At 42.2% G+C, this 13,262-nt stretch overlaps 1 protein-coding gene across 4 annotated transcripts in view; it reads left to right on the top strand.

Annotated features, from left to right (window-relative positions):
• The window catches only part of SLC35D4 (solute carrier family 35 member D4), a 144,348-nt gene that overhangs the window by 27,007 nt on the left and 104,079 nt on the right, over positions 1-13,262 (top strand). The gene's annotated exons all lie outside the window — the stretch shown is intronic.

The raw sequence follows: 13,262 nt of genomic DNA, 5'->3' as shown, positions 1-13,262 counted from the left end.
ATCCATAGGTTCCAAATACAGTTTCTGTCTCTTTTTCAGTTCTGCTCTGTCTTTTCTCCATTTCACAGCCAGGCTCTCCCCTCATGGGTGTTGTTGACTCCAGGCCCACATCCTTACAACTTGAAGTCTAATGGAAAGAGACTCATCCTTATAGTTTCTGCATGAGTCCCGGTATTCACTCTGAATACAGCAGTAGGGCCACTGCCCTTCCCAGGTCTGAAAGCCAACTAGGAAGATGGAATTATGCCAGTTGGTTGGCCCTGGATCATCATCTCCATTTATTGTGGCTGGAGAGACTCAGAGCACCATTTGGCTGGCCCTGGTCTTACAGTATCCCCACCTGGATCTCATCGACTGAGACAGGGTGTGGCAGATCCTTGATATTGGGATGCTTTGCCAAAAGAAGGGATAAGGATACTAGGTGGCCTAAAATCCTTCAAAAGCCCATTGTAAAGGTCAGTCCAGTACATTCTCAGGCAGATGAGGAGTTCCATAACCTAGTACAATGCTCCTCGAAGTGTGATCCACATGTGGTGCCAATCTGTGAGCTCTTTGTCACCTGTCCATAAGGAGATTGTGCTAGAATGTACATCAACTTTGGCACTAAACACCTTGTTCAGTTGAGCTGACTTTTTTTTTTCATAGTGAGACTTCTTGAGAAAGAAAGCAGTGCACTGATTTACCTTCTGGCCTGAGCTTATTTTCGGGGTGACTGGCACTGTGAGTGGCATTGGGCTAGAGCACAGCCTTCTTTAACAGGCAAAAAGAAGCTGCTGCAAAATTCAAACTCTTCGAGCAAAGGAAAACAACCAAAACCCAAATATACCCAATTAGAGTGGGAGGAACACAGAAAAGAGACACTCATTATTGTTTTTCAGTGAAATAACAACCCGGCATCTTTTCTTTGTTTTCTGAGGTTTTTGTTTTTACATAGCTGCTTACAAATTTATAGAGTGGGTTAAACACAAGGCAGTCATACAGCTTGTGTTAGATAGAAAACAGGCATCAATATGCTGCTGTCAAGCTGTCAGTGTAATGAATCCACAAGGAATTGGGGTAAGTGCTCAGTTAAAATCCGTGGGTATATTGTTATGCAGAACACTTTCCAGGTAGTTCTGCTCCACAAAGATCTCCCTTATCTGACAAGATGTTGAAGCTCTGTTCTTCTGACGTGCAACTCCTAAGAGGAAGCTGGTTTAACTCATTCTGTAAAGGCATAGCAGGGAAAATTCTTTACTGGTTTTTCCTCCTCACAACCGAATGATATACAGAGTTAAGGGAAGGGGATTATTCTTGTGGTTTATCCATTCAGCACATACTCATGGGGGGTCTACTATGGGCTGGTCGCTTAAAAACAAAGAAGATATGGTTCCTGACCTTGAGAAACTTTAAGGGGAGTGGGAAAGACACACAGCTCACCATGGGAAGAGACACTATGAATATTCGGTGTTAGCGTGTGCCGGGAACTTTCCGTTGCCACTTTTCATCACATATGAGGTCAGACTTAATTATTCCCGCTTACAGATGAGGAAACTGAGATCTGAATTATTTGGCCAAGGTCAACAACTCGTAAATGTTAAAGCAGAGGTGTAAACCCAAGCGTGTCCAACCACAACAGGTCATCTCCAAAGCTTACCATCTTTCCTCCCTAAATCACATCAGGGGAGACCCAGGGGAGATCAGCCCATCAGGGCTGAGCTGGGGTAAGTAGAGAGGAACCGTGTAGTTGCTGTCCCATCTACTTGGGCTAATTGGGGCAGTTTCTCCAGCTGTCCTACACTGAATAAGGTCACAGTGATGACGATGATAATGGTTCTGCTGGCAGGAGTGTTGGTCTTTGGAGTGTCAGTACAACCTTGACTGGTCATTATTACTCTCATTGTAATTTCCCAGCCGAAGCCTCGTCAGCGTGACAGGGTTGCCTCAAAGCCTGTGCTGGTGAGTGTTTAGAACAGATGTGCAAAGTCATACATTAGTGAGCTTGCCAGTGAGAGGCCATCCTGGTGTTGGTGATTTGGCCGCTCAAACCATGTCGTTTTCTTGCCCCGGGGAAGCCAGGGTCAGTAGTTGAAGGACTCTGCAAATCTGAGCTAAGGCAGTTTGACAGGACCACTCTTGGTCTCTCACCCAGCTCTTTGATCTTGGCCCTTCCCTAAATGCTTGTTGGGATGTGTCTTCCATGAGCACAAAATTCACTCCGCACGTTGCGATGGAGCTTGGATGGGGTGTTGGTGAGGAAACGTACTTGGATAACTAGACCCAGATGGAGCAAATTACTCAGTTAAGCAGACTGGAGCCCATGGGTCCCCTTCCCATTTGTTTGGCTCTTATATTACGTAAAGGAACTTGGATCCACAAAGGAAAAGAATGTAAATGTTGATATAAAATGGAGACTCTTCCCCTGATGTTCCCTGTTACTGCCGACTTGAGGCAGCTCTCCTCTTTCATGTTATTTTCCTACCAGAGCTGATCAGAGTCCATTTGCAAGGATTACTTTTTAAGGCGTGGGCTTGGTGGCAAAATAGTAAACCCCTCCTCTGGATTTTACTTATCTTCTTGCTCCATCTGAAGATGATGTTCTCCATAACCCTTATAAAATGACTTATTAAAACAGGGCTGCAGGGGCGTCTGAGTGGCTCAGTCAGTTAAGCGTCTGACTCTTGATCTCAGCTCTGGTCTTGATCTCAGGGTTGTGAGTTCAAACCCTGTGTTGGGCATGGAGCCCACTTAAAAAAAAACAAATAAAAAACAAACAAAAAAACCACCCAGGGCTCCAGGGGAAAGAGTTTATGACACTGGATTTGGCAATGATTTCTTGGATATGACACCAACAACACAGGCAACAAAAAAATAGACAAATTGGACTTCATCAAAATGAAAAACTTTGGTATATCAAAGGCCACCATCAACAGAATAAAAAGGCAACCCATTGAATGGGAGAAAATACTTGCAAATCATTTATCTGATAAGAGATGTTGAACAGAGTTCAATTTCTAGGCCCAAGACGGAGCTCCTCCTTTTTGGGGTGCTACCAACTAAACCTTAGCATTCCTGTAAATGCTTTGCTTGACCAGAAACACAGTACATCCAGACAGCCAATCCCCAAACACCACAGCAACTCTGGGTTCTATACTTATTTCCTTGTTCCTTGATCTTCCTAAATAAGGTCAGATCTGCAACCCCAGCTAATCGTACCATTTCCCTATTGACACTTTTTTTTTCAAAATTTTTAATGTTTATTTTTCAGAGAGAGAGGGAGAGACAGAGCATGAGCAGAGAAGGGGCAGAGAGAGAGAAGGGGACACAGAATCCAAAGCAAACTCCAGGCTCTAGCTGTCAGCACAGAGCCAGACATGGGGCTGGAACTCACAAGCCCTGAAGTCAAGACCTGAGGCAAAATCAGAAGCTTAACCGACCTAGCCACCCAGGTGCCCCTCCCTGTTGCCACTTTTAATGCTTCATAAAACTCATTCTTCCCCAGAACCCCTTGGGAAGAGTGCCCCACTATTTCTGAGGCACCATACTTCCCCAATCCAAGGATTGTTTTCCCTTGAATAAAGGACATAACCTCATTACCAAATTTAGTTTTGTCATTCAATAGGGATTAATATCCAGAATATAGAGAAAAATCCTCAACTCAACAACAAAAACCAAACAGCCCAATTCAAAAATGGCCAAAGGACTTGAAAGGATATTTCTGCAAAGAAGATGTACAGATGGCTAATAGGCCCTTGGAAAGATGCTCAGCATCATTAATCATTAGGGAAATGCAAATCAAAACCATAACAAGATACCACTTCACACCCCCGAGGATGGCAGTCATCAAAAACCCGGAAAATAGTAAGTGCTGGTGAGGATGTGGAGAAATTGGAGCTCTTGTGCAGTGCTGTTGAGAATGTGAGCAGGTGCAGCTGCTATGGAAAATAGTATGGAGGTCCCTCAAAAAATTAAAAATAGACTTACTGTATGATCCAGCAATTTCACTTCTGGGTTTACACCAAAAAAAAAAAAAAAAAAAAAAAAAAAATTGAAAGCAGGGAGTTGAACAGATATTTGGACATCCAGGTTCATAGCAGCACTATTTAAAATAGCCAAAAGTTGGAAGCAACCCAAGTGTCCTTTGATGGGTGAATGGATAAACAAAATGTCGAATATGCATACAATGGAATACTATTTAGCCTTAAGAAGGAAAGAAATTCTGACATAGGCAGCACCTTGGATGAACTCTGAGGGCATCATGTTAAATGAAAGGCGCCAGTCAAGAAAGGACAAATACCGTGTAATTCCACTTCTATGACGTGCTTAGAGTGGTCAAGGGGCCAGGGGGAAGAGAGAGTGAGGAGTTAGTATTTAATGGATACAAAGTTTGAATTTTGCAAGTTGAAAAAATTCTGGAGATGGATGGGGGTGATGGTTGCATAAGAGTGTGAATATACTTAATGCCACTGAACCGTACCTTAAAAATGGTTAAAATGAGGGGCACCTGGGTGGCTCAGTCGGTTAAGTGTCTGACCCTTGATTTATGGCTGAGGTCATGATCTCATGGTTCATGAGATCGAGCCCCAGCGTGAGGCCTACTTGGGATTCTCTCTCTCCTTCTCTCTCCCCCCTCCCCTGCTCACATGCACACGCACGTGGACACACACTCAAAATAAATAAGCATTAAAAAGAATACATACATAAATAAAAATGGTTTAAAATGGTAAATGCTATGTGTACATTTTATCTCAATTTAAAAATATATTTAAAAAACCCTCGACTCTGTTAGAGGCTTTCTTGAGGACAATAAGAAGAGGAGGAGATGATAACGCGTTCTCACTTGATTAACGCAGAATTTCTTTGGCTGCTGTAGGACACGCATATTTGTTTTAACTCATTCATGTCTATGCATTTCAGTAAAAAGTGTGAGAAAAATAGCAATTCACTGAAAACAGGCCAGTCTGCCCTTTGTTCCAGCCTGTACATTTGTGTCCCCAAGTGAACGAGCTGGAACAAGCTGCTGTCCCTTGGGTCTTTTCTTATTCCCAGGCATCTTGCCAAGGTGGAGGAACCTTGGTGCTTTAAAATGTCCATTTTTCACACAACAAGGCCCCTAAAACACAGGCCAGCTACTTTATGTGATGCACAGAGGAAGGACAGAGATGGCCTCCAAGCTCGTACTGGAGATACACTGGCAAAAGGGGAGTCTGGTCCTCTGCCTTTAGGGACTTTGCCATATAACGACAATAATAAGATTAATGGAAATAATAATAACTCATGCAAATCAGCTTATGAATGTATTCATTTGCATGTACATCTTTAAATACCTCACCATCTTCCAGAAAGGATGTGTGGTGGCTTGAAAGAATAATTAAAATAACATAGACTTTATTTATTTATTTATTTTTTCAACGTTTATTTATTTTTGGGACAGAGAGAGACAGAGCATGAACGGGGGAGGGGCAGAGAGAGAGGGAGACACAGAATCGGAAACAGGCTCCAGGCTCTGAGCCATCAGCCTAGAGCCCGACGCGGGGCTCGAACTCACGGATAGCGAGATCGTGACCTGGCTGAAGTCGGACGCTTAACCGACTGCGCCACCCAGGCGCCCCAACATAGACTTTTTTAATGAACAGAATTTTACAGGAAATCTAGGTGGAGAATAATAGAAGAACTAGATGAGGCTGCGGAGAGACTTAGTGCATAGACATTCATACTGTAATATCCTACAAAATAAATACAGTTGGGCCTTGAATTTAGTTTTCAGCATTCTGTGGCCAAATGAAAAAGTTACAAGACCCTCAGTGCTTGTAGGATAAGAGTGGGGTCATTGCTACACCTGTCGCAAGCATAGTATAATGTATAGAACTGTTGAATCACTACGTCGTATACCCAAAACTGTTGTACCATTGTGTGTCCATGATATTGAAATTAAAGTTAAAAGAAAAGCAAGAGTGAGGTCATTGCTGAAGAAAAGCAACGCTTCCTTACTCTCAGGTCCTGTGTCCTCCAAAAAGGTAGACTGGGCCACTTAATGAGGCAGGGTCTTCAACAACATCCTTATAACAAACATAGTGGTAGCCTAGTGTCTAGGATTCTTAGAGTATTTAGGATGCATGATGAAATAGAACAGTTCAGTAGGAGCAGTTCTCTGGGGCTAAAACTGCTACCCTGGTTATCTGGCTTCCTTTGCAGACTGCCGTTAGGCAACCATCCAGGAACATTGTTTCTGGCATGCATGATTTTGATAAAAATTGGGTAGTCAACAGTTCAAAATTACATTCTTTGGCAAAAGCCTGGGGTGCAATTATTTTATCTTGTAGATTAAATCCACACCCACATATTTAAAAATCACCCAAAGAGAAGATGGGATTGACATTCTTTTGCAAAAATTAACAAGCTGAGGGGCGCCTGGGTGGCTCAGTTGGCTAAGCGTCTGACTTCGGCTCAGGTCACGATCTCACAGCCCGTGAGTTCGAGCCCCGCGTCAGGCTCTGGGCTGATGGCTCAGAGCCTGGAGCCTGCTTCTGATTCTGTGTCTCCCTCTCTCTCTGCCCCTCCCCCGTTCATGCTCTGTCTCTCTCTGTCTCAAAAATAAATAAACGTTAAAAAAAAAAAATTAAAAAAAAAAAATTAACAAGCTGACCCCAAGCTCCTGCGTGAAAAAGGGAGTCTCATCCTTGTCTACAGAGTGACCCAAGGCCCTACCTGTGGGTGGGGACAACTTCTCCATAGAAAACTATTCTAACTCAGTCCCAACACCTGAAGAAATAACAATCAAGCCTTCAAAATTCCACTCTGGACAGCATGGGAATAATGAGAGAATATATATTTTTTTTAACTTTTTTTAATGTTTATTTTTTATTTTTATTTTTTAACTTTTATTCAGTTCTGAGAGACAGAGCGCAAGCAGGGGAGGGGCGGAGAGAGAGGGAGACACAGAATCCAAAGCAGGCTCCAGGCTCCGAGCTATCATCACAGAGCCCGATACCGGGCTCGGAACTCACGAACAGTGAGATCCTGACCTGAGCTGAAGTCGCGCTTAACCAACTAAGTCATCCAGGCACCCCTAATGTTTATTTATTTTTGAGAGAGAGAGAGACAGAGCCCAAGCAGGGAGGGGCAGGGAGAGAAGGGGAGACACAGAATCAGAAGCAGGCTCCAGACTCCCAGCTGTCAGCACAGAGCCTGACGTGGGGCTCAAACCCATGAACCATGAGATCACGATCTGAGCCGAAGTTGGACACTTAACTGACTCAGCCACCCAGCTGCCCTGGGAATAATGAAAAATTTTAAATAATAGATACCAACTTCTCTTCACAGCCAGAGAAAAATTTCCCATGGTACATGGATAAAATGTTGAATTTTAAGCTAATGGACTCTAAGAATAAATTAGTTGCAAACTGTACCCCTAGATAACTAACTAAATTGGCTTGCAGTGTAGTTGAATTTGGCTAATTACATTTTGTGTCAAAAATGATGATTTGGGCTTTATAGTAGTTCATCTTGGCCATTTTTCCTGAATGAAAGATGGTAGGACCTTTTGTTGTTGAGGCCATTCCTAGACCCCTGACAATGTGGAAGAACTTACCTATTTTTCTGTTCTCTTTAGCAGCAAGCAAGTATATAGATTTGCTAAAAGTGGTTTTCAAACTATTAAGAGGAAGGTTAAAAAAGAGAACCAAAATATATTCCTCCATTTTCTTATCTGCATAATGGGGGTATTAATAACATCTAGCTGGTAGAGTTATAATGACAATTAAATATGCAAAAGCAGTTAGAATAGCAGCTAGCACATAATAAGCATTCAATATATCTTAGCTATTATTATTGCTAGTATCATTTCTCAGAACTTTTGTCTGATTTGACAAAAACTAAGTCCTGCTGAACCTCACTTCATAAGATAATAAAGGGCAGGTTTTCTAAAAGAATCAGTCACTAGGGGCTCTCCTGAACTGATAGCATAGTTCAGACTGGGACTTGTACACAGAATTAGAGGCCAAGGAAAATCAGTAATAAAAGTTGCAAACTGTGTTAATAACTGCTTTTCATAGGCCTCTATGGAGGCTGAGATCGTCAATTGTACAATTACAGGTTGGGTTTTTTTTAAGTTATTTATTTATTTTGAGAGAGGAGGATAGCGTGTGCATGGGAAAGGCAGAGAGGGAGAGAGGGAGAGAGAGAGAATCCCAAGTAGGCTCTGCACCGTCAGCACAGAGCCTGACGCAGGGCTCAAACTCATGAACTGTGAGATCATGACCTGAGCTGAAACCAAGAGTCAGATGCTCAACCGACTGAGCCACCCAGGCACCCCACAATTACTGTTCCTAAAGCCTGCTAGCTTCTCAGTAGAAAAATGGCTTGAGAAATCCAGAGTTAAATTTTTTAAAGTAGAAGTGGAAGCTATCCTTTAAAAAAGGGTAAGAGGGACACCTGAGTGGCTCAGTCAGCTGTGTCTAACTCTTGGTTGTGGCTCAGGTCATGATCTCACAATTTATGGGATTAAGCCCCAAGTCGGGCTCTGTGTTGACATCGTGAAGCCTGTTTGGGATTCTCTCTCTCTCTCCCTCTCTCTCTGCCCTGCCCCCCCCCCCCTTAGTAAGTAAATACATTAAAAAATAAAAGAAAATTTAAAAGGTCATAGAGCTTACCCTGAGTTCATGTATTTTATTTTTTATTTTATTATTTTTAAAAGATTTTATTTTTAAATAATCGCTACACCTAACATGGGGTTTGAACTCACAACCCCCAACACCAAGAGTCACATGCTCTTCTGAATGAACCAGCTGGGTCCCCCTGAGTTCCTATATTTTAGATCATACCAGTTTTCTTACTGGAGGGAGCAGACTGGTGGGATTTGGAACACACCAGTCCTACTGGACTTTGGACAGTTGTAGGGCCAGGAAGGTTACACTGGGGGCTTGCTGTAATTTGGGTTTTGTAGCATCAAGGTTAGGAGCTTGGGCTTTGTAGAGAGCCTGGATTGGAGGCATGGCTTGGCCTCTGAACTCATTGTGAGCTCTCAGCAAGTTTCTTCATCTTCCGAGCATTCGTTTCCTTGTCTATAAATCAAGTGGTAGCACCCACTAATTGAGTTGTTGGAAGGAGTTTGTGTGTGTGTGTGTGTGTGTGTGTGTGTGTGTGTGTGTGTGTGTGTGTGTGTGTTTTAATTTGGAAACAAACATTCCAGATGTTTGATCTGGTATTCCAGATCTATGATCTAGTGTAATGAGTGTCTTTGATACCAAATTTTCCCAATGTTTTTTAACATGATGGAATAGAGGGCTTTAAAAAGAATATACCTTCTTTACATGAATTCAAAAGTCCCATGATTAAGACCCATCTCACTTTTAAAAAGTGGGGGGAGCGCCTGGGTAGCTCAGTCGGTTGAGCGTCTGCCTCTTGAACTCAGCAAAGCTCTTGATTTTAGGGTCATGAGTTCAAGCCCATGTTGGGCTCCATGTTGGGCTCCATGCTGGGCATGGAGCAGTGGGGGTGTTTTCCTCACTTTATGCGGAAGATGCACCAAATAAGGTTGAAGGCGATTCCTGGTCACAGCCTGCCTAACCTCGCCCTCACTCTCATTCTCGCAGCCCTTTGGGCCAAATGCAAAGAGGCTGTGACATGAGCAGAGCCCAAAGCAGCCCCCAAGGCCCCAACATGGCAGCTGGGAAGGAGATTTAAATAAAAGAATGCAATTAAAATACTTAGCACTGTGCCCAACACATTGTTGGTAGCTGTCATTAGTGTACTTGAAAATCAATTCTGTGTGTATGATAGATCCTTTTCCAGAATGTGATCAGAGCAGAGTCTAGGGAGATCGAGAAACCTATCCATGGTTTATTAAATCAAGAAAATTAGCCTCCTTGAGGTCTAGAGTTCCTAAATCTGGTCCTTTAAAAAGGTCTTCATTTTGGGGGGCACCTGCGTGGCTCAGTCGGTTAAGCCTCCCACTTTGGTTCAGGTCATGATCTCATGGTTTGTAGGTTCGAGCCCTGCGTCAGGTTCTGTGCTGACAGCTCAGAGCCTGGAGTCTGCTTCAGATTCTGTGTCTCCCTCTCTCTCTGCCTGTCCCCTGCTCGTGCTCTCTGTCTCTCAAAAATTAAAACAAAATTTTTAAAAAAGTCTTCATTTTTTATGGGTTTATTTATTTTTGAGAGAGAGAGAATGTGCACATGCAATAAGGGTAGGTAGGGGCAGAGAGGGAGGGGACAAAGGATCCAAGACAGGCTCTGCACGGACAGCAGAGAGCCCAATGCAGGGCTTGAACTCATGAACCATGAGATCATGACCTGAGCCGAAGTTGGATGCTTCATCAACTGAGTAACCCAGATGCCCCAAAAGGTCTTAATTTTAAATAAATAGTATCCAGGCTGCCCTTTCATATTTTCATGTAACCCACCCAAGATTTTCTTTGCTATCTTCTCAAGCTGAGAACTAGGCCAGGCCCTAAGTTTGCCAAACATGGCCTAATAGATAAAGCCAGTTAAAAAAAAATCTCTAATGATCTTAAAACAATAAATATTAATTCAAAATATAAAAATTTAAGAGGAGTAAAAAGAAGCACAAAAGATAAATGAAAAACTAGAAAATAATAAATATCACGTATGATTTTTTAAACCCTTTTTAAAAGTTTTAACTCCAGTGTGGTTAACATACAGTGTTGTATTAGTTTCAGATGTACAATATAGTGATTCAACACTTCCGTACATCACCTGGTGCTCATCATGACAAGTGCCCTCTTTAACCCCTGTCACCTATTTCATCCAACCCCCCACCCACTCCCTTGGTAACCATCAGTGTGTTCTCTGTAATTAAGAGGTTACTTTTTGGTTTATCTCTCTCTCTCTCTTTTTCCCCTTTTGTTTTGTTTCTGTTTTTTTCTTTTTTTGAAGATTTATTTATTTTGAATGAGAGAGAGTGAGTGAGCAGGGGAGGGGCAGAGAGAGAGAATCCCGAGCAGGCTCCTCCCTGATGTAGGGCTCTATTTCATTTACCGTGAAATCATGACCCTGAGCTGAAATCAAGAGTTGGACCCTTAACCAACTGTGCCACCCAGGTGCCCCCCTGTTTGTTTTGTTTCTTAAATTCCACATGTGAGTGAAATCATATGGTATTTGTCTTTCTGTGACTGACTTAGCATAATAATCTCTAGGTCCATTCATGTCATTGCAAATGGGAAGATCTCATTCTTCTTTATGGCTGAGTAATGTTCCATCACTTATTACATATATGTATACATATATATGTATATATATACCACATCTTCTTTTTAAAATTAAAATTTTTTTAATGTTTATTTTTGAGACAGAGAGAGACAGAGCATGAAGGGGGGAGGGTCAGAGAGAGAGGGAGACACAGAATCCAAAGTAGGCCCCAGGCTCCAAGCTGTCAGCACAGAGCTTGATGCAAGGCTTGAACTCACGAACTATGAGATCATGACCTGAGCTGAAGTCGGATGCTTAACTGACTGAGCCACCCAGGCACCCCCACCACATCTTCTTTATCCATTCATCTATCAGTGGATACTCGGGCTGCTTTCATAATTTGGCCATGGCAAATAATGCTACAATAATCATAGGGGTGCATATATTCTTTCAAATTAGTGTTTTAATGTTCTTTGGGTAAATAGCCAGTAGTGTGATTGCTGGATCATAGGTAGTTCTATTTTTAACTTTTTGAGGAACTTCCGTACTGTTTTCCATAGTGGCTGCACCAATTTGCATTCCCACCAACAATGCACAAGGTTTCCTTTTTTTCCACATCCTCGCCAACATTTGTTGTTTCTTGTGTTGTTGAGTTTAACCATTCTGACAGGTATGAGATGATATTCCATTGTAGTTTTGGTTTGTATTTCCCTGATGATAAGTGATGTTGAGCATCTTGTCATGTGTCTGATGGCCATCTGGATGTATTCTTTGGAGAAATGCCTGTTCATGTCTCCTGCCCGTTTTATAATTGGATTATTTGTTAAAATAAAGTATGATATTTTATTATCCATTTATTTATTTTTATAAAGTAGGATTTTAAAAGGAAAAAACAATTTGAGTTGCACTTTTAATGAAAGATAAATCAAGAGTAGAAAATGTTAAAAAGGCAGGAAAATGTAAGGCAAGAACTCCAAAAGAATAAAAAACAGTGCAAGTTAGAACAAAGTACTAAAATAGGGAAGAGCTACAAAGTTTTAAAAACAAGGTAAAAATATATCCTCCAAAAAGATAAAGAACAGATCCATCTGGAAGTAGGCGAGTGACGTGATCTTAAGTGGGTCCTCTAAGCTGGAACAGTTTCCCAGCTCAGGGTCCTCTGTCTAGGCTGCTGAGAGTGGGCTGTCTGTTAATACTGACCACTTTTTGTGTAGTGCTCCCGAACCACTCCTCTATCCTTTACCTACTTGTTTCTGTCATTCCTCCCAAGTGCTCCAGGTCGTAGAAATTGCTATCCCCATACAGAGAAGCAAACTAAGGTTTGGATAAGTGCCTTGCTCCACTAGCCCCTTCTGATGCCAAAACCCATGTATATGCTTGATCTTTTTCACTTTCCAAGAAATATTGACATCAATACATCAACAATGTATTGTTGTCATCAACAACAGAGACAATAACAAAATCCCACACCCTTTAATCCTTCCCACTCACCATGTCAAGATTACCCATCAGATTCGGAGAGACTGACATTCTTAGCAAACAGCCCAGCAATAGTAAATGTGCAGTGGGTGCTCTGTTTACCTTAATAACCCTCTGGAGTGTTAAGGTTTTTTTTTTTTTAAGTTTATTTATTTATTTTGAGAAGAGAAAGAGACTGAGTGCATGCGCGAGCAAGGGAGCGGGCAGAGACATAGAGGGAGAGAGAGAATCCTAAGCAGGCTCAGTGCTGTCAGCACCGAACCTGACACAGGCTCCATCTCACAAACCATGAGATCATGACCTGAGCTGAAAATCAAGAGTTGGGCACTCAACTGACTGAGCCACCCAGGTGCCCATGGAGTGTTAAGTTTTTTTTTGTTTTTTTTTTTTTATCTCTTCTCCTTTCCCTCACTTTTTTTTGGGTGCAAATTTGATCCCAGTCATTCAAATATTTACCTCAGTTCAGTCTCCTAAATATCTCCTTAATGTGAACACTTTTCTCCTTTTTCACTGCCACTGCTAAGTTCAGGCCGCCATCTTGCCATTCTTTGTATTAATTTCCCATGACTCCTGTAACAAACTACCACATATCAGGTGGCTTAAAACAGCAGAAACTTGTTCTCTCCAGCTGTAGAGAATATCAGCGTTATTGTGCCG

This window comes from Puma concolor, chromosome D3 (genome assembly GCF_028749965.1).
Source record: "Puma concolor isolate L17-30 chromosome D3, mPumCon1.1.hap2, whole genome shotgun sequence".
Taxonomy (NCBI): domain Eukaryota; kingdom Metazoa; phylum Chordata; class Mammalia; order Carnivora; family Felidae; genus Puma; species Puma concolor.
This window is presented reverse-complemented; position numbering and strand designations above follow the sequence as displayed.